At 44.0% G+C, this 22,987-nt stretch overlaps 1 protein-coding gene across 1 annotated transcript in view; it reads right to left on the bottom strand.

Moving 5' to 3' along the window:
• Positions 1-22,987, bottom strand: part of FOXP1 (forkhead box P1) — a 414,947-nt gene that overhangs the window by 384,062 nt on the left and 7,898 nt on the right. Inside the window, exon 2 of the mRNA XM_018563026.1 lies at positions 4,102-4,172. The gene's annotated coding sequence lies outside the window, so the exon portion shown is untranslated. The remainder of the gene's footprint in view (positions 1-4,101; positions 4,173-22,987) is intronic.

Here is a 22,987-nt window from a genome sequence, read left to right as displayed (position 1 = left end):
AAAAGCTTAGGGGTCGATTAGGGTTTTCTACACACAAGGGCCAAAAGTGACATCTCTCTGAGCTTAATGGATAGCTGCAATTTCCATGCCATCTATAGCTATCATTTCTCCTATAGGCAGAAAGAAAACTAGGACCCTAAATCGTACTTGAAAAGATTAATTTGTTCCCTTGCTGTGGCCTAAAGGCTCCTAGTTGATGGTTACATCATACTGCGTTGTAAGAAGGAGCTCCTGGGAGAATGGAGGCAGCTTCTGGGTTGAATGAGCAGTCTGCCCCATAGCTCACAAGAGCTCCCTCTAGGGGTGGTTTCAGGCAGAATCTTTAATAGGATGCAAGCAAAACCTGTTCCTTTAAGTGAGCAAAAAAATACTTGAGGTCTGCAGCTTCCCTAAAGTGTATTTCAGGGCAAAATAAATAAAAAAATAAATATGCAGTAAAGCTTTGTAATAATTTTTTTTTATCCCTTTAAAGACCCTGCAAGTACAGAAACATACCAGCTGATCTGTCAGAAATGCACTCCTCCTACATCCTGGTGTGGGGTGACAACACAAAGTATTTTTGTGAACTGGTTTGCAGTTCACAAAAATACTCCTATCCTATTATCCACAACATAGAGACTAATCAAGCTGTAGTCCCACAATAAGAACTAGGAGGGCTAATTAAACTCCTTGCGATAACACAGAAATTATGCGCAGGATGTGAGACAGCTCTGAATTTCTGACATGATCAACAGGTAGTTATATTTACACTTATTGAATAGATATAACAAAGCCCTTTAAGTGGTGTGTTTAACAGGGCAAAACTTAGCAAATAAAAGAAGTTTATTGGTAGGCCTCATTCACAAGAGAATCGGCGTAGAGCGTAGGGCGGCGTACGGCCACGATCTCCCATAGAAAAGGGTACGGGCTGCGTACTAATCACATGTGGTACCTGTCCTTTCTGGGAGCTGCCTGATACAGCCCTGCAGCATACAACATACAGTTTAACCTGCCCTCATTTACAAAAAAGCAGCTACATGGCGTGAATAGTTACCTGTCCCGATAAGATGAATCCCATGTAGACCCACAATCTTATAGTTGCCTATAGCATGTGAAAAGCTACCTAAAATTAACATGGAGCCGCTCAGGTCCATATATTTTGCTGTAGTTGCCATTTGCCACACATGCCCGTTGAAGTCAATAGGACTGCAACGCAATCACTGCCATGTGGTATTTCAATCTAAAATACAACTTGGGATACAAAAAAAAAAAAACCACATTCAGGAAGCATCAGTATCACTTCCAAAGCATCTATACAATTGCCGCTTCACCACGGATCGCTTTATAGGCCCTGTTTACACCTGGGCGGTTCGGTCGGGAGGATTTGTCGGCGCTGAACCGCCAACATGAACGATCCCATATATTCCCATGGGGGACCATTCATGCAATTGCGTGGCTCCACGAGATCCGAACCGCCTGCCACCCAAAATGCTCCCTGAGCTATTTTTAGGCGCTGAAACGCGATTAAAAAAGCCCTTTCAAAAATTGTGCGGAAACCGCGCTGAAACGCTTCCTCCCTGGTGTGAATGGGGCCTTAGGGAGGGCAGTAAAGTCTGCCGTCTGTGTGGGGCCTAGGTTTTGAATTAAGGCGGAGGAATGGTCACAAACAAACCATTTTTTTGCACAGAACTGCAAAAGCAACCAAAAAGTTCAGTTTATTTTTTTTTTTATGAGATACATTTGAACTGAAAAAAGGGTTTGGTGGGGTTCTTCTTTATCATTCAGCATAATTACTCTTTAAAACAACTTTAAAAAAAGTATCATACATCAAACCTATTATTTATTACAAATGAACAATTACCACTACGAGGAAAAAAAACACAACCCACAAATAACCAGCTGTACACGGAGGGGCTAAAAGCGGCAGTATGGCGACAATCTCACATTTAGATTCAATTAGCCATGTTATACTCTTACAAGGTCACAGCAAGCAGTAATAAGCACTGACATCACATGGCACGGCGATGACTGGCTGCCGGTGACATCACGGTTGCCATGGTGTCTAGAGAGCGATACATTTTTGTAAAAGGGTGATTATGAAGCAAGCAGATGAACATCGAGCGGGTGATACTGCTGTAGTAACACGCTAAGAGCTACGTGAAACTCCTCTCGGGAACTTCTGTCTGATAGCATGTTCGCACCCGAAGGCCTTTTTCACGGTGCATTCCGCGATGAAGTTGTGGAACATAAATATCGCTGAGCTGCTTATAACGAGATATCCATAGTTGCTTGTTGGTTATGCATAGTACAGCGCTCAACAAATTAATTATACTGTATACACACAAGAGGAGCCATATTTACGATAATGCTCTTATGGGTCCCTGTCTAGGGCCACAGGGTAAGCAGGAAGAGTCACCAAAGTACATTTGCATTTCCATTCATCTTTTTCATTTTTCCTGTATGACCACCTCTGTAATCTCAATGGACCAATCCAGTAGAAGCACTGAGGTATACGAGCCATTTAGAGTGATCAACAGACCCTCTACAGACCTGAAGTGAACTATCCTCTTTCTCTGCGAGGTGTAGGGATGGGGCAGCTGGAAGCTCTATGTAGAAGTAATGTGTTTTAAAGGAATAGTCCATCCTTAGAACTAAATTAATAAATGTACACTTTGATAAAATAAAAAAATGTGCATTGATTAATTATTTTTCAATGGAGCCGGCGAAGTGTGATCAGTGGATCGCGGGTTCAGTGCTCGGGCTCCTGCAAACTATTTCTTCAGCCCCCATATGTACTAAGGTGCGGACCTTCAGAAATAGGACTGGAGAAAGTAAACAATGAACTACAAGTGCAGGGATGTCATCCCCCTCTTACCTCTATTGAAATCTTTGAGTCACTCTACTATAGTGGTAAATGAGACCTGTAGTCTCTACAATCACAGATCCTGTGAATGGTGCCATAGGATGCACCATTTTGGATAGGGTAAGGAATAGTTAAAACCCGTCAGGTTGTTTTGTTTGCCAATTGTGTCCCATTTGAAAGATTTATCTTGACTCTGTCCTGTAGGCACATCAGGAAGTGAGACAAAATCTCTCCAAAGTGAGGTAAAACCCCCTTTTAGATAGCTGTGCCTGGAACAAGCACCCTCATTGGAAGATTTCCCCTCTATTGCTGTTCTGGTGGCAACAAAGATTTGGGGCTTTTCCTCACTTTCAGTCCCAGGGACAATGGTCGCCAGGACAAATAGAGAGCGCAAATCTCCCTAACAGGTACATGGGCAGCACAGTATTTAGACAGATTGGACGCAGTCAACGTTCGCCCAATAAATTTCCCACCCAGCTCAGTGGCCAGTTTTCAAATCAACTTTTTTGAGCCGGGTGGTGCTCGCAGGGCAACCGAAAGCTTGAATTTTGGCCAAATTAGCGCCAATTCCAATGGTTTCTAAAAACCAGAAATTAAGCCGGTCATGCAATGCTGGAATTTCAGCCAAGTCCTGCTGACTAAGACCCCATTCACAGCAGGGCGACAACATTTCAGCGCGCACATTTTTGCGTGGTTTTTATGCGTGTTTCCAGTTGTCCAATGAAAAGCAGTCTCAGCTGGAAAAATGCGCTGAAAAAACCTGCACAAAAACGCGCTAAGTGGCACGTTTCCATTGACGGCTATGGAGCAAAACGAGCTGACAAGTGCCTAAAAAGAAGCTCAGGGACTAGACATGTGCACCGGCAAAAATTTTTGTTTCGTTTAGTTTTTTGGGATTTGGGTCCGAAAGTCAAATTTGTTTCAGGATTCAGATTCAGACGAAATTCGTTAGCGGTAGTCTGTACACATTTTTTATTGCAGCAAAGTGACATTTAAAAAGAAAAACATTTTATGCCACGAAAATTAGCCCACAAACGAAAATTCGTACAGACTACCGCTAACAGGCCTTAGATGAAATCCAAGCAGTCTGTGACCCCATTGGCAACCCTCCTTTCAACAAAAGTTGATTTCATCCAATTGACTTTTGTACAAGGAACTGGTCTGAAAGTTCTCAGCCAAACAGTAACTGCTGACTTTCTATGTACACATATGAAAACACAATAAACACACATTGAAAAATGAATCTTGAAAGTAATTACCTTATACAAGTAGCTGCTTCTGCAAAGCAAACTTCAGTCACAACCACCCAAAAAAGGTCACTCTCTTTACCCTAATGGAAAAAGAAAAAAAAAATCGACTCAGAACATGAATAAATAAAGAGTGCAAGTGAGCACGTCGACAGCATTTTCATTGGCATCATATCATGTTAGGCATGAGCAAACATGAGTAAATAAAACAAAAAAGAAAGAAAGAAAACACAAATAAACCCGATTGTTTTTAATGGTGAATTACTTCCATAGAGTTAATAAAAACAGTATGTCACAGGACAGTTGCTTATCAGTACCAGCCAGTGCTAGTCTCCTAAAATCACAAGAATAACACAGGCATTTTTTGGAAAGGAGTGGACACAGCTTGTATTCACAAAAAAGAGAAAGAAAAGAAAACTTGTCAACCTCCAGAATTATCCTGCTCGATAATTTGACTCGCTGTTGTCATTTCTCACAGCAAACAGCATCCCTGGTTAAAGGCTAGGTTAATAATGTCCTACTTTTTTTACTGACATGTTTTGTTTATTATTGTTTTTTACATTTTGGATATATAGATATATTATTGTTTATTTGTATTGCTTTCTTTATGATTTGTATTTTGTTAAATGTTTTTGTATTATTTTTGTTACAATTTGTATCTAGGTTTCTTCTCAGGTTTCTTCACTTTGCTGCCTGCTTCTGGACCCGCTAAAAAAGTAGACAGCAGATGGGCCACTTGCTCTTGCTCTTACCCGAGCCACCTTAGAACACTCCTCTATTAAATACAATGATGGAGATACCACGCAGTATAAACCCTACCACGGGGTCGCACTACAAAATGTACCTTAGGATAGGATAGGATAGGATATGCAATGTTCAATAGATCCAGCAGGATTATGTTAATGCGAAGTTGTTGGAAAACAGAAAAATGAAAGACTGTTGATGATGCCATGCAAAACATGTTGTAAACATTCCTTGAATTTGTCAACACAATAAAATGTTTAAAAAAAAAAAAAAAGTAGACAGCAGCTCGGTGGTTAAAAAACTCGGGGCAGGATTTTGATTGACCCTTGAGATGGGGCTACCCCACGCATTGCAAGGGTTAACGGCTCATTTTGGTAAAAGGAAAATAACAAAAAATTTATACTCACCCGATCCACCGAGCAAGCTGAATGTGACATTGCTCCCTCCTGCCTGTCTCCTCCTACACTGCAGCGATGGTATGGCTCTCAGCGTCCTCACTTACTATATGCAGAGTATAGAATGTGATGACTCAGGGGCTATAGACCGCTGCAGCGCATGGGGTGTAAGGCTGGAAGTACCGGTTTAAGAGCAAGCTGGCTCGGAGATACAGGTGAGTATAACGTTTTAAACGTTTCCTGCCCCCAGTCACACCGTACAGAGCCAGAGCTAGCTGTAACGTGCAGCACCACAACCACACACACAAACAGCAGCATTCCCACAGCCCTCCCAGTAAAGTGCACCACTATGACTCCCCTCTACCCCCCACCCCCCCCCCCCGGATTGTGCACCCTAGCACCCCTTCTACCCCGATCTTAGACCGCAAAAAGTATAGGGACACCTCTGGCTGCAATGGCACATAATGGACAACTTTACCTAAAAAAGAAAAAAATCCCAGGCCATTTCCCCAGCTGTAAACATGGCAGGAAGCGGCTGCCATCAGGAAAAAGCCAATTAAGCACCTGGGTGGGGAGGAAGTTCAACTTTAGATTAGGCAAGGGGGGCCATGGAGCACTTTAAACCTACTAATATGGCATAATACTGACTGAAAGGCCACTTTAGCATACGCTAAGTGCACTTTATGGCACCTTAAGTGCTACTTGGTGGATCAGGTCCATATCTGGCACCTATATCTTTCAACTACCAATGTGTTCATGAGAGCAAGGAAGAGTTCCCACACAAAACTTTATACAAATGATTCAGAGGCCCGTGAGGTTTTTCTCCCATGCACTACTGAACTGAGAGGAAAATATGAGAAAATCGACTGGGCGCAAAACACGTACTGGTGACAACTGGAGGATGATGAAAGAATAAAATGCCATCCTGTAAGATCAATATTATGTGAAATCCCCCCACACACACCCGCTGGTGAATGTGTGTCACTACGTACGACCTTATCACCAAAATGATTAAAGGTAACCACATGACATGCAGCCGCAAAGGGGACAGGGAAAAGACAAAACCACAGGAGTCACCGTGAAACGGAGCAAAAGCTACACAAGAAGGGTAGATGGTAAAGCTAAAGCTCCAGGCAAACACATACCAAGAGGAAATGCAGATATGGGAGCTGCTTTACCTGCCAAAGGATTTGTATGTCTGTCCAGCCAGTCCCCAGATTTGCACATCTTTGCCACACAGCACAGCCCTGTTTGGCAGGGGAGGAGACCTGAGTTTATTGCGCTGCTTTTAAGTAACACTTATAGGCAGTGCCGTCCCTATAATGAGGCAGTTGCCTCAGGCGGCATGTCTTTGGATCATGTGGGGAGGCGGCAGGCAGAGTGGTGTGCTGCACAATGTTTGCAGTGTGATGACTGCCCCCTTTCCGACCAGAGTGTCCCAGGTTGCCAAGAGCCAGGTGGGGATATTTTTAAGGGCCATACTCATCTCCCCGCCCAGCTCTTAGCAGCCTGGGATGCTCTGGCCGGTGTCCCACTCAGCTCCTGGCAACCAGTGACGTCACTGGTTGCCAGGAGCTGAGCAGGATGCTCTCGTCTGCAAACCACCCAGTTCCTGCATGTCACTGGTTGTCAGGAGCTGAGCGGGACGCTCTGGCCGGTGTCCCACTCAGCTCCTGGCAACCAGTAATGTCCCTGGTTGCCAAGAGCGGAGCAGGATGATCTCGCCAGCAAACCGCCCAGTTCCTAATAACCAGTTATGTCACTGGTTGTCAGGAGCTGAGCGAGATGCTCTGGCTGGTGTCCCACTCAGCTCTTGGCAACCAGTGATGTCACTGGTTGCCAAGAGCAGAGTAGGATGATCTCATCAGCAAACCGCCCAGTTCCTGTCAACCTGTGATGTCACTGGTCAGGAGCTGAGTGGGACGCTCTGACCGGTGTCCCACTCAGCTGGGCGGTTTGCCAGAGAGAGCATCCTGCTCAGCTCCTGGAGGAGTTGGATGATCTCATCTGCAAACCACCCCATTTCCTGCCAACCAGTGATGTCACTGGTTGCCAGGGGCTGAGCGGGACACTCTGGCTGGCAGACCTCATTCCATCTTGGTTAGCGTGCACCACCAGCAAACCCCCCGCCTGCCACATCGGGCAGCGAAAATGCTAGGGACGACCCCTATTATAAGCCTTCTCCCTCCCCCAGCTTGTGACTATACAGTGAAAGGAAAGGCAGCATAAGCTTATCACTCTGCTCGTTCCTCCTATCAGCATGCTCAATACAACTGACGGCCTCCCATTCTTAGTCTGAGCTCTGCTGTGCAGGGCATTGCGAGATACTGGTATCCGCTCAAATTCAGGTTCTTACACTAATACGTATTTAAATAAAAATAAATGTAACGAGGTGTTCCCGAACACAGAGCCGCATTCATTTGTGTCTTTTATATCCGCCTGGAGTTCAGCTTTAATTACAGCGTACAATTTCCACTCCACCTTGCCGTATTACTTCATTAGCCTCTGCACACCACAGATTCAGTCTTCTGCACTTTCCAAACACGGCACTTTGTGGTGACTGTCTATAGAATTTCACAGAAAGAAAAAAAACATAACCACAAAACATGGTTTAATAGTTCCCAGACTCCCCGTCCTTCGCGTTCACGGCGGTATTATTTTTAGACGTTCGCTGCGCAACAGGCCAACATCAAAGCGGGTCTGGTAGGTGTTAAACCATGGGAAATTGCAGAAATGATTTCAGGCATGACTTATGGTGTCCTTGTAAAACAGGTCATGTAGTAATAATAATAGTAATGATAATCTTAAACCTCCGCTTCATTGTCTCCTCGGCTCTCAGCGTCACCACAAAATGCCCGAGTGTAATCCAGACTTCGGGGATTTATAGGGATCAATCTGCTGCTCACATGTTCTGCAACAGGAGGGCCATCGATATGATGATCCCTCGGGGGGATCAATTACACTGCAATCAACGACAGCCCGTAGGGTATGGACTGTGAGGTTTGTTCATGGTCTAACCAAGCCTTTCTCAACCGGGGTGCCTTATGGCCTCCTCTGGGGTGCCTCAAAATATTCCCCTACCGCCATGCCTCTGGTGTGAAGAAGGGGCTCCTGCTGGGAAAGAAGGGGGTGTGGGGGTGTGGCAGGGAAATCAAGCAAGTATACAAGGAACTAGGTTTGCCACCTGTCCAGGATTCACCCGGACAGTCCGGATTTTGAATGCTGTGTCCGGGTTTCGTGGCAGCAGAAACCCGGACACAAGGTGTCAGGCAGACAGGGGCAACCAAAATTAAGATAGGGGCTACTGGCCCCCCACCGAAAATAGTCTCAACTGTGATATTTACACATGATTGGGTGACTCTATTTACATATAAATAAGCCGCGACTCATTCTTCCAAATAAATATCTATGCGTCGCTAGAGTGTCCAGGTTTCCCTTGAAGAAGAAAAGGTGGCAACCCTACACGGAACAGGTACTTTGAGAGCCGTTGTGCATGCGGGTGTGAAATGTTTTGGTGATAATATTGTACATAATCGTGCGCATAAGCACAGGCAAAGGCGTGTGTGTACGTGCGCGTATGTGCGCAACGCTGAGGGATAGGGAAGCATAGGTGCTGCGCATGATTAGTACGCAGCCCCTGTCCTTCTCTAAGGGAGTATGCGGCCATACGCCGCCCTATGCTCACCCACCTTGCACGTCCGTGCGCGTGAGTGTACTTGTACGCTGCCAGGATGGATCAGGTCAGCTTCCGAGCCGAGACACCCGCACCCGTACAGACTTGCACTTGAGGTGAGCGTAGGGCGGCGTACGGCCCGTAGTCCCATAGAGAAAGACAGGGGCTGTGTACTAATCGCACGCAGCACCTGTCCTTCCCGGGAGCTGCCCGATGCGGCTGTACGTGCCGGCCTTTTCTAGTGTGAATGAGGTCTTAGGGTCACGGTAAGACATATACTAACCTGCTCCCGTGACAGCTGGCTCTGCCTATCTGGAGGCAGAGCCAGCTGTGCCCGCTCCCTCCCCGTCCATACCTCCACTCAGCACTGGAGGATTGGAAAGGGGAGGGGGGGAATCCCTGCAGGGAGCGGTGACTGACAGTCACCGCTCTCTGCAGGGAGACGATCGGGAAGTGAGCAGATCGGTGCATGTTTCTGCTCACTTCTCAATCGATAGGGCCGACCTGTGACAGCTTCTTTGTCACAGGTGGGCTCTAACTATGAGGATGAGTGGAAATCACTCACCTCATAGATCTACTTTAAGGTTAAATAGAATGTTTTGCTTTAGTTCCCATTGAGGAATAAAGCGGCGGGCCAGCAAGCTGCTGTGGGGCTGCCTTTAAATGAAGCTTTGGCAAGCACAGGTTCATACAGAACACAGTAATCTCAGCAGCAGAGTCCCAGAGAGATATAGGAAACTTCCAGTTGGTGTAGGTTTTTGCAGTTTACACACCACTTTACATACCGCATAGTCACAGTCCTTCCCTCGAGGAGCTTACAATCTAATGCCGCTATTTCATATGCATACAGAACCGACTGAGACAGGACTTAACTAATCTTCCAGGAGAACATACAAACTCCTTGCAGAGTGTCCTTACCGGGATTTGAACTGGGGACCCCCAGTGCAGAAGCGCTAACCACTAAGCCACTGTACTGCCCAGTATCTCCCAAAATACAAAAATATCAGTGTGTGGGGGGCTGAGCCTCTCTTTTTGGAAGGGGGCTAACCTTTAATATATTTTCTCTCAGTATACTTGCTAATAATTACCAGACCCTCTTTTTTTTTTACAAAGGGATCAGTTCAGCATAAGCCGCTCTCGACTCCATCGCGTGAAACATCCAATTTCATGTGCGGAATCAGTTGACACAGGCAGAGTGTGTTAAATTCCCGAACAATGCACTTTTTTTTTCCCCTCTTCTGCCTTCCTAGAGGAGATGTTATTATGAAAATGTCCTATAAACTGATTTATGTTTATCTATTGTACGCCTTCAATTTTCTGCATGTTTAGCAGACAAACCTGTGGTTTCTACTTTGCATTGCAGATCTGATCGTGCAATGCAAAGCAAAGATCGTGCAATGCAAAGATCTAGCAGATACGGAGTGCTAGTGGGCCGTGTTAAATTTTAATCTGGAAGGGGGAAAAAAATGAAAAAACAAAACTGCTGAAATGGGCTACTTTAAATTAAGTTACATATTTGTGCTATGTTTTTATAACACATCAGGTAGTAAGGAGGAGGAGGAGAGGACGGGGTGGAATGGGGGGTTGTGTGAAAAAAATATTATTGCTGCTATTTTATATACGGAAGAAGTTTTGCTTAATGTCCGACTCTGCTACCCAAAACAAAATGTGATATTACAAGGATAGGGAAGAAAACTAAATTTTGCAGTCAGTGTATAGTTCTTTTCCTTAAAGTGTATCTAAACCCGAAAGCAAAAATCTAATATATTGCAGCTTACTAAACCTTAGATGTACTGGCTGCATTAGTTTTCTTTATTTAGGTTTTTTCTTTATTTCCACCAGGTGATCCTGCTAGTAGGTTTGTTACCTTTGACCTTCCTTTACCGGGCCAAGCTGTCCAGCAAAAGTTGGGACAAATAATTTAACAGTGGTCGGCTTTTATTAATTTATTAGTGGTATTTATATAGCACCAGCAATTTATGCAGCAATTTGCATACACTATATTGCCAAAAGTATTGGTACGCCTTTGCACGCACATGAACTTTAATGGCATCCCAGTCTTAGTCCGTAGGGTTCAATATTAAGTTGGCCCACCCTTTGCAGCTATAACAGCTTTAACTCTTCTGGGAAGGCGTCCACGCGGTTTAGGAGTGTGTCTATGGAAATGTTGGACCATTTGTGAGGTCAGGTACTGATGTTGGACGAGAAGGCCGGGCTCGCAGTCCCCGCTCTAATTCATCCCAAAGGTGTTCTATCGGGTTGAGGTCAGGCCTCTTTGCAGGCCAGTCAAGTTCCTCCACCCCAAACTCACTCATCCATGTCTTTATGGACCTTGCTTTGTGCACTGGTGCAAAGACATGTTGGAACAGGAAGGGGCCATCCCCAAACTGGAACTAAGGGGCCAAGCACAACTGCTGAAAAACAACCCCACACCATAATCCCCCTCCACCAAACGTTACACTTGGCACAATGCAGTCAGGCAAGTACCGTTCTCCTGGCAACTGCCAAATCCAGACACGTCCATCGGATCACCAGACAGAGAAGCGTGATTGGTCTCTCCAGAGAACACGTCTCCACTTCTCTAGAGTCCAGTGGCGGCGTGCTTTACACCATGGCATCCCACGCTTTGCATTGCACTTGGTGATGTAAGGCTTGGATGCAGCTGCTCGGCCATGAAAACCCATTCCATGAAGCTTTCTACGCACGGTTGTTGTGCCAATCTGAAGGCCGCACCAAGTTTGGTGGTCTGTAGCTAAAGAAAGAGCGGAACTCCTATTCAATAATCATAGAGTATACGGTAAGTATATTATATCAGATCATGATACATATGCAGTCTACCTGGGCTCTCTCTCCAAAGCATTTCACTCGCTATGAGCTTACTCGGAGTAAAAACAAAGTCCAGGTAACAAGTTTGGTGGAGAGCCTTTATTTCTCTCATGTTTTGATAAACAAGACAGAAAGAAAATTCTATTTACAATCTTGCTTACTGATCACATAAAAACAATCTGTCAGGAAGTTGGATGAGGAACTCTGCTTATTTACATCTGTGCTGACCACATAACACAATCCAAATGCAAATTCTGAAAAACAACCACTGTTTGTAAAAAAAAAAACACAACTTTGAGCTACTCATACGGTTACCAGTCTGCCGACTGCGAGGAAACCAAAAAATCATGTGTGCATCCAACTCTCCCCCTCAGTGTGATATAACTGAGCAGGTCTGAACCAGGAACAAAGAAGGGTGACAGCGCTCTGCTGCTGCCTACCAGTTATGCTCCTGAGTTGTCGCCTTGTCACACAGGCTTACAATGGAGACTCCAAGTGGTATATTTCAACCTGCATTGTCCAGTCTTGTGTGTGGTGGTTTCATTGATCTGACTGATCATCAAATCAACAAAACCACTGCACGCATGTGCACTTTTAATGCAACGCAAGGACTTATGGGACATGTAGTTCCACCGTAGGCACTTCCTAGAGAGTTTGTGTGTGCAGTTCACAACCACAAGCACAATGCGCAGTGCTGCAATACCATGCTTTGAGATTAAAAAAACATAGGGGGGACTTTTCAAAACTGCAGCAGACATAATCTGGAGCATTTGCCCCGTGGCAACCAATCAGCTCCTCTCTTTAGTTTGTTCAGTTAAGAGTTGAAAATGAAAGAGAGAAGCTGATTGGTTGTCATGCACAGCTGCTCCAGATTTTGTCTGCTCCAGTTTTGATCCATTTCCCATTATAGTGCATGCACTGTGGTGTAAGAAACAGAGCTCGGGAGGTGTATTGGGGTGCCATTTAAATAGATGGCAAAGCAAATAGCGCACGGTGATGCAGGTGTTGCGTTTACCGCGCAATACAGTGCGATTAATACATGCTATTGCACAGCGTATCTAGCGTGGTTACGTTGCCGTTCATTTGAATGGCACCCCAATGCACCTCCTGGCCAATGTTCGTTGCAATGCAACACAATGGGCAGTACAGCAATACCATGCTTGGAGGGGGAAAAAAGTAGTGCATGTGCTGTGGTGTAACGCACAGGGGCTGGGACGTGTGTTGGGGTGCCATGCAAAGGATGCCAACGGAACTAGTGTACGGTGATGCAGGTGTTGTGATTACTGCGCAATACTGTGTGATTAATATATGCTATTGCATAGCGTACCCAGCGTGGTTTTGTTGCTGTTCATTTGAATGGCACTCCGACACACATTCTGGCCGACATGCATTGCAGCACAGTGTGAGTTTAATGCATACTATCACACAGCATACCCAACGTGCTTTACCATGCACTAAGTGTGTTGCATTTCCATTCATTTGAATGATACTCCAATGCACCGTCTGGCCAACGTGCATTGCAGCACAGCGCAATAAAGCAATATCTTGCCATTAAGTGACAAAAAAAAAGTAGTCCATGTGCTGTGATGGCCAGGAGGTGCATTAGGGTGCTATTCAAACGTACGGCAACGCAACTGATGCACGTTAGGCGCCCTGTGCGATAGCATGCATTGTGTGGTACTGTGCAATTAACGCAATGCTATGGTGTGAATGGCCCCTTAGTAGGGGGGAGAGCTAAAACCTCTTTCAGCTTTTCATAGTAGGGGAGTTCTAGAAGCTCTCAACTTTTTAATGTTCTCTGTCTCCCTGTTGCAGATATCCCCTCACTTCCTGTCTGGCAAAACAGGAAGTGAGGGGAAATCTCACTAAAGAAGCCCAGGATAGCAATGAAACCTGAAACGGGTGTTCTAATCTTTCTCCATTCTATCCAAAACATTTTGGGTACAGATAAACTTTAATATAAGTATATTTACAGTAGGGCCGGTTCAGCTAAAGTAACCTTTTAGCTGAGACAAAAACCCTTTTTTTACGCCTCGTTCATTTTGTCATCCAAGATTTTCTGTATTACTTACACACGGTGGAAGCTGCCAATTCTTGGTCAGAGCTAAATATAATCAGCCTGTCCATTCACCGAACACAATCGCCGCCACAGAGGCACGTGGAGCTTTAAGCCGCGTGAATAATTTTTGACTGTTAAAATTGGCAGCGCGGTAATATTTACATGTATATGTAAAGTTTCACTACAGCAAGTGTTATACAATGACAAAAATCCTACAACATCGGTCACTGAAGGCTTCTGGATGGTCGGCTTTAGTCAAATTGCCGGGACCTAGTTGACCGGTGGTCATAACTAGCGGTTAGAGCACAATATGGAATCTACCACCGTGTGGACTGATCTCTACACTTCATATAAGGAGATCTTCTTCTCATCTTGAACACTCCGAGACATGGATGGAAGTCTTCTTAAGTTATGTACCGCAGACAAACAACCCCGGATCATTTTCTGACCCACTTCTGTCACCTGAACGCTTTTCTGATGGAGGCCCAGAAAAAAATCCGGCATCCTGAATTCTCGCCTTTAGGGACACGAAAGAAGTGGAGGCAACAGACAAGCACGAAGCGACTCCATGGCTCTGACCTCATTTATCAGACAGGATAGTGCCAAGCCAAGGGTTTATTTTGAGATCCTCTGCATCCAGTAAGTATGTATTCCCTCCGCTGATCATGTCAAGTGGACATTTCACCCAGCCCCCCTGTACCTGGCTGACAACCATATATCTTTAATTAAAAGGACCGTCCCAACCAATAGAGCGGTCATTAAAGGGAGGACATCAACATTAATGAACGTTACATTAACATATAAGTGTCATTTATGACATTAAGGCTCATGCAGGACGGAGCGGATGTCACCACTGTCACACACGTGTCCATCCAGTTTTTTCCTCCACCGTGCGATGGAGGAAAAAATGGAAACTGCCGGACCCCATGTTTAGTCTATGGGAAGTCTAACATGTGTCTGTTTACATCAGATTACCCCCAATCTTGCACGATCCGGTCCGGTGAAACAGAACACTGTTCAGTTTGCTTAAATGGGCCTGGCTGGAGCCGGGGGTAACTGGGGGTAAATGGCTGCCCGTCAGATTACACACGGCTGCCCATAGATATGCATTGGGCATCCGGTCGGGTCTGCCTGAAAAACTGACAGACGGACCCTATCGGACCGCCCATGTGAAAGGGGCCTAAAATGACCGGGTTACTGAGTTTAATAATTGTAAGTAAAACACAGAAATATCAAGTATTTAAAATGCTTATTTACAGTGTTTTTCTTTTGCATAAACAATATTTTATTAGATTGTCTTCGAATGGGCTAGAAAATTTGAGTGCTCCAGGAACAGTCGATACCCTAGTACAGCCCCCTTTGCTCCTTGCATGTCATAGCCCTTTTCTCTTCTGGGAGTGTCTAATTACTCTCTGTACTGGCCCAGCTCCTTTGCCCCTCCCTTCACTTCCCTACCTCCCTCCCTTGCAGGGCAGGTGTGAAGGGCAATAATACAGAGCTGGGGTAGGCAACTCAGGCTCTCCAGCTTTACAAATCCTTTCATGCCTTTGACTCTGGGAGTCATGCCTATGGCCATAAGAGACTTGCAATGGACGCACATAAGCACAGAATTTCATTTTAGCTGCAGGAATGAGGACAGCTCCTTCTCTGCACATGAACATTCCGCAAGTTAATAAGCACGCAGCTGACCAGAAAAACAACCTTTTGTTTACTGTTTTAGTTGACATTGCTAAACATCAGGTGAAAGTTAAGCTCCAGTGAAACATGAACATTTCCTGTCTCTGCAGACACGGCCTACCTGCTGAATAAGTCTAAAGATGGCCATACACCAGGGGTGGGCAACTCTGAGCCTACAGCTGTGGAGGAACTACAAGTCCCATGAGGCATTGCAAGACGGAACAATTACAGGCATGACTCCCAGAGGCAGAGGCATGTTGGGATTTGTAGTTAAAGCACAGCCGGAGAGCCTGAGTTGTCCACCCCTGCCATACACTCTGGGAGGAATTTATCAGAACTGGAGCTGCCAGAATCTGGAGCAGTTGCCCATAGCAACCAATCAGCCTATAGCCACCAATCAGTTAACTCCTCCAGATTCTGGCAGCTCCAGTTTTGATCAATTCCCCTCTTGTTCAGCCCTGCAGCAGCATTGTTGCTGTTAGAATACCCAAACAGTGGCTGCAGCTGATTGGCTGAGAGTTTTCGGACTGGCTCCTTTGAAAAAAGATAATTGAAAAATAGACTTTTGGTGCTCACTGGGCCACACGCTGCACAAATTGGCTGAAAAAAGGGAAACTCAACTCTCCTCCTGCCTGTTATCTCACACATCTTACCAGCTAGGTCTCATTGCTTAGCAGAATCTTGAGTTTAACAGAACAATGATGGACATGTTTGAACATAGCAACAGGCGTTGCTGCGTCCCCGCACGCAGGAAGATGAAGTGTTGTCGTAACCAAGGGAGATATTTGTCAGTCCCATGATCTTTGCTATGGAACAGAAACAGACTATCTGAACTCAGATCTTCATCTTCAACAGAGATCATATGACGGAATGCTTATGTAAGTAGCACTGGAGGTAATGCAGAGCAGCATGTTCTTCATAGAGGCATTTATGCACATTGGCTAATGTCAGACTTGTGGCTTTGCCGCTAGAGCAGTGGCGTCACAAGCAGGGTTACGGCCCGCACTGGGTGACACCAAAATGACTGACTGCCATTTTGGTGTCACCCTCTCTGAAAAGTTAGGCACTCGACCATGGACTGAGAGCCCGGCAGCTGCATGAGAGAGGAGGGGACCCCTCTTTTCTTTGCAGGCATCTATCACCAAGATAGCTGCCAGCAGTTAGGTGTGTGTGATGTCATTACATGCGTGTGTGATGACGTCCCAGCGGGTGACACCATGCCTGGGGACGCCCCTGTGCTAGTGATCCTGTCACTGAACTTGTGAAATCACCAGTGGTGGACTCACTACAAGGTCCCTATGGAATCGCTCCCTCTATAGCTGAGGCAGCTAGGTGTTGTTCCCTGTTAAGGAATGTCCCATCTCTTCCTGTCCCAACAGGAAGAGATGGAGAAATCATCCCAACACAGATGGCAATAAGTAACTGACAGAAGTTATAACCCTTTCCACCTCAAACCAAAACAAACTAAAAACATGGGAGTTTGGCTTGAAAGTAAACCTAAACCCAGCAATAAAAATGTAACACAGCATACCAATCCTCAGATGTGGTGGCTGCAATAAGTGAGTCTGCCAATAACACACTTCCTGTCCTATGGTGACAACGCTCACTCACTGTAATGTATAGATGGAGAAGAAGTATTGTCTCTGTAGGCTGCTCTACTGGCCCCTCTATCCCAATTTACATAACACAGGGGGAGGAGGCTTTGTGTAGTCCAATTGGGAAAGCTGATAAAATTGTTTGAGATTTCAGTTCAGTGCACAAGAAGCTACAAGGACACTGGATTTCTGAGAGATGCTGCCTAAGGCATCTGCCTTATTATAGGGACGGCTCTGCCTGCAGCGCTTACACCCAACCAGGCACGGATGCATAGCAGGAGCTGAACTTCCACCTGCAAAAAGCTAGTTCCAGGGATCCTGATGGCCACCAGATTTCCCTCTCTTTAAGGGATTTCCTCTCACTTCCTGTTGTGGCAGGAAGTGAGAGAAAATCTCCCCAATGGGACACAGATGGCCAAAAAAAAAAAGCTGACGGGTTATAACCTTACGCTGTCCAATACTAACAGAGTTATTCACAAAAGGGTGAAGAGCTTGGAGAAGGCAGGAGAAGTGCACAATCTAGGACAACATAGCTGATTTGGAGAAATTCTCCCATTCAGCTCAGTTTCCAGTTCAGCTATGTTGTCCTAGATTGTTCACTCTCCTGCCTTCTCCAAACTCTTCGCCCTTTTGTGAATAACCCTGTAAAAAATGTTTTTTGCGTCAGTTCTACAGACGCAAGCTTTCAGGATCCCTTAGTTCCCTTCCTACCGAAAGCGATCCTGAAAGCAAGCATCTTAATAAAAAATATCACTAAAGGTACACATTTTCTGCACTGAGCGATGGCTGACATGGTACAAGACTCGATTGGTGCTAAAATAAATTATTGTCATAAAAACGTTAAACACATTCGAGAAAAAGAACACAAAAAATCTAAAACAATTCTACACCCAAAACTAAAATAATAATTCATTTCTGCAACAACATCTGAAATTGGAAAGTTTTGTGGTTTCCATAATCAAATGTAAACAGGAAATCAAAGTAATTGCAAAAGCAAAAAAAAAAAAAATTGTGATATAAAAGCACCAGTGGGGAAGACATGTATTTGTCCTTCCGTATGGCTGTCACGTCCCCACCATATAAGGTCAGCTGAGCGGTCTTGTCTTTCCCTGTCTATTCTTTATACAATAGGATAATGTCAAGAAGCCGCTTCTCTCATGGGTATTATCTAACACAGATTCGTCATCTGATACAACCTGATCTTTTTTGGTTATTTATTTAACGGAGGTTGTTTATACGTCTCATGTGAGCGCTCAACAAGGCAGACCACCTGCTTGCAAAGTGGCATTTTCCTGCGCAGACAAAAGTGGTTACAGCTTGTACTATTTTTTTTTCAGTGTTATTCACAGTTCTGTTGGTTTGCCTGTCCTTCCTCATTTAAAGTGACCCTGTCACTAGTCATAAAGAGATGAAACAAAGGCACCAAAGGAGGAGGTTAGGTTGAGGGCTCATTCATACCATGTGTGTTGGGCTACGTTGGGCCCAACGCCATAACAAGTAAAATTACATTGCTTTCAGTGGGCCCAGTTCACTCCAACACACTGCGCTGAGGACATGCTGCAACGTGTTGCAGTAACTTTTGCTGGAAAGAAATGTTTGATATGACTGCCATTTGAACAAGATTTGGAGGGGATCATGCTCCACATTTGGTGCGCTTGCCACCATTTCCAACCCAACTGGCAGTGTACTCAAGTTATGGGAACGCAGTTATGCTCAGACGCCCAAAGTATCCTTACTTTGCATATTCCATGCACCACTTAGGGCAGCAAAAAAGTGCTTTCCAAGACTCCTCTTCTCCACAGAAGTAACAGCTTCCACGACATAGCAGACCAACTACTATTCCACATATTAGCGAATGGGTCAAGGAACGTAATATGGTCATGGAGCACCTGGATCAAATTATCCTGTTCTGCTTGCCTCCAACCATATCTGTAACTTAACTTCAATGCAGTTTCATAGCAATGTAAACAAGTTGGTGAGCATACAATAAGGGCCAAAAGCGGAGCTGCTGATATACTTGTCAGGCGACCATTATGGAACCTGGGGGTTCTAATGTTATTTTGTCCATTATCTTTTGGTGGAGGATGACCTCTACCATGGCCCTGGAATACAGGAGCCTCAGGGTTATGTTTGGTAATCTCACTACCTCTTCTTAAATCTTAAACATGCCTACCAGGAGGATTTGCAAAGGGGTCCGCAACCAGTTTCTTTGGCTGCCTAAAGTGTGATCTACTCCGGTTGTATCAGTTGTGATGGATGGGAGACTCTCAGGCCACACAGAGGTCAACAAGCAAGCAACAGTGAGTTTTGTGATGTTGTAAGCTCCCACTGTCTAACACCAAGCTTTCAAACATGAAACTCTCTGTGGGAATGGGTCAGCCAATAGAAAGGAAATACGATTTCATTAAGCATACTACAGGTCAGTCAAGTTAGGGTAACAAATATGGTGGATCACACTGCTCAGGCAGTGCAAGCAGTCAGAGGTCTCAGCAACCATTGTATCACATATGACCATTGATGGCCAATACAGTTTTTCTGCAATATACCATAAAGTGATAAACTCATACTAATAATTTGCCATACATATTATGTGGTAATGGTATCCATAAAAGGTGTCCTGGACATTGGGCACTGAAACACATTGTCTTTTTCCATTTTGACAACCAATCAGCAAAGGAACTAGCCAATACAAGAGTCTAGTGGTTTTAAAGGTTTCTGCAAAGTTCAAATAATCTTAGCAATCAGAGCTCCCCTACTGAGAAATGCTACACAGCTATCATTGGAGCAAGTGCATGCAGACAGGAAGTGGTTGTAGGAGATCAGCAGCACTGAGATGCAACAAAGAGGAGGCAGGGCCTGCCAGCGACCGTGGAGGAGAAGGCTGACAGAGAATCGGGGCTGACAGGTAAGAGGTGTGCAGGAGTGTGACCAGCCCACCTGAGACCCTGCAGAGCCCACCATAGAGAGTCTATGGTGGGCTCTGCAGGGTCACTCTCAGGTGGCCTGTTTGGGATCTCAGGTGGGCTCTGCAAAGGGTGTTACTAGAAATGACAGGGCCCCATACAACATTTTGCCATGGGGGCCCTGTGATTTCTACGCTCCTGTTTCCACCTCCAAATATTATAAACCTCCTGATATTATAAACTATACCAGTCAGGCTTCTTCAATATTCCCTTCTAATAGCAGTGCATGGGCATTTGTTATAAAAATAATAAAGGTAAAAATATTTGATATTTTAAATGTGTACTATTTATACTTTTCCATATATCATATATATAGAATACAAAGAACAATTATTTGTGAAGGCAGATCTGGAAGATTTGTTCTATACAAGTTACATTTCCCAGTAATATCATCTTCACCACGTATCATTTCTCCATCTACGATAATTAGAAGTCCTGGCATGTTGGCACACCACAATCAGTGACGTTCTCTTCTCAAATACAGCCTGCAGTAATTTTATCCTGGCTCAGCAAACTATTTTTAAGTAGGGACTGCTTTCACATTCCATTCAAACAACATCTGGTCATATGTGGAGAGAGGCTTACTCAGCTATATTCATTGATATAGGGGTGTGGGTAGGTAGCTATCATAAAACCATAAGTAAATTAAAGGCCTAGTCTGCCTAAAACAAACAGAATTGGAAAGGTTAAGCCAGTCGTTCATGAATGTGCACCTTCATAACTCGAGTCTTACTTTTCTAAAGTTTTCTTTTTTAAAAAGTATAAAGTAAAAGATGTAAAGAGAACAGATGACAAGTACGATTTGTATATTTATTGAGCACTTTAAAACTCCAATCAAATCTACTGTTTCAGTTTAAAGTCAACCATTCCCACCAGTGGGATGTGGGATGGTGTGCAATGTCCTGCACCTGCTCCAAGTATTGAGAAAAGTACATTTTACTCTCCCAATATTTCTCCTTTAAAGCTGAAGTTTAATCTGCTTATATTGTTTTTCTATTTTATGTCTTGATGACAACTGTCACCAGGAAAAGAAGTCAGGATAAATGTTCTCAACGCGTACGCTGCACACGTGCTAAAAACAAATAAGTAAATAAAAATGTTTTGTCTGATTCCCTGTTGATGCATCTTATGACCTAAATGTATGTATGTCTACAGTCATTTTTTTTATTTTGAATAAGCAAAGATTAGAACCTATGTAAGGTTTTTATTGCTGTTTGTGTGCCCCTCTATTGGGAGATTGACTCACTATTTGTTCTGGTTCACCGGGACTGAAAGTGACAGAAAATATAACATTTTGGAGTTGTCATCAGAACATGAAATAAAGGGTATCCATGGGCTAAAACTAACAATAAATACATATTTCTATATTGGATTTCCATAACTTTTATCCCACTCCTAATAACCATATCCATGTAGAAGTTTGTAAGTTTACTGAAGATTGCCATAGGGTGTTTCTCCTCAGTGTAATGACACAATTTCACTCAGCCCTATGAATAAGCACTTTCTTGTGTCACCACTCGAAGGCTGCCATCTCAATGGCTGAACAATGTAACATTATCATTGCTTGCTGGAAGCAATGCACGATGGGATATAAAGTCTTAAGAAATCAAGATTGCATCACATCAAGCAGCAGGGAAAGAGATGCAAAGCACACTGGGAATCCAGGAAGTTGATGAAAGTGATGGGCAGATGGAAGGCAGCACTCACTACATAAAAGGGATTTTATGTAAGTAAGCTTTGATTGTATTATGAAAAAGCAACTCTAGTATGTATTCCTATTACAATGCTGATGTTATAACAGGATAGACTTTTCTGGGACTTTAGAACTTCTTTAAAGAGGGAACAACTGTTCAAGTGACAACTATCCTAGAGATGAGTTTCCTCACGTTGGAGAGATCTCCTCTCACTTCCTGTTATGTCTCGATGTAACCGGATGTAAAGAAATATCTCTCCTTAATAGGACACAAAAAAAGTTTTGTCCATAGATATACTTTAAAGAAGAATGGTCTGTGCTGCTACTAACAACTAGGGGCAATACGCGCTCTTAGACATTTATGATTCTATGTAAATACTTCTATTATTGTATCATGTTTCAATTATACTACTGGTATTGTATCAAAGAACATGATCAATATCCATATACTATTTCCTTTAAAATGTTAGTTTTAAAAATAATAGATTCACATTCTCCTTTAAATAAATAAATACAAAAAAATAAACTAAAATAAAATAATCAGCAAATAGAATGAGAAATATTCATATAAAATTCTCATTGTGTGTACTGTGCCACCAACATTCAAGGTAACAATGGTTTCATATGTGTTATTAATTGTGCTACTGGAGGTACTATTGTGTTAACTTGAAGCTTTTTCACTTACAAATTAATCTTCCCTCCAGAGGGAAAATATCCAGACAGTAAATAAATTGTGTCATCATTAAAAGTTAATTACAAAATTGAACCAAGTCCTGGTTGGATACCGCGATGATCAAATTACAAGCTTCCATAAACTGTGTAGAGACCTTGAGCTTCCTGCTAATACCGTGTCTCGGAGAACATGGTTCGCTCGCCTTAGCAACCAATTCAATTCTTCCTTTCACTATATAAATGCTCTGAGGAACTGAATAGAAAGGTTCTGATTGGCCATTGAAGGCAGCAGACATTTCCAAAACACGTTTTCAGCAAAATCTTGGATTTCAGGCTTTAAAAACTTCTAAGGCCAGCTGCACCATCGTCAACAATACGCTAGATTCTCATCTGTTTGGGGCTTCAGATGTTCCTCATCCCTAAAACCGACTATACCGCAGAATTTCCCTGTTGTATACACAGTATGATTTGTGGTCAGTGCCTGAATCCTTTAATTTCTCGTCTCGTTGTCTTACTCTCTGTGCTGTAAAAGATAATGAGTTGGTGCACTGCACTGTCATACTCGGAATTAAAATCCAGTTAGCTCCAAATTAATCTATGC

Source organism: Nanorana parkeri, unplaced genomic scaffold (genome assembly GCF_000935625.1).
Source record: "Nanorana parkeri isolate BGI_ZX_2015 unplaced genomic scaffold, ASM93562v1 scaffold624, whole genome shotgun sequence".
Lineage (NCBI taxonomy): Eukaryota > Metazoa > Chordata > Amphibia > Anura > Dicroglossidae > Nanorana > Nanorana parkeri.
This window is presented reverse-complemented; position numbering and strand designations above follow the sequence as displayed.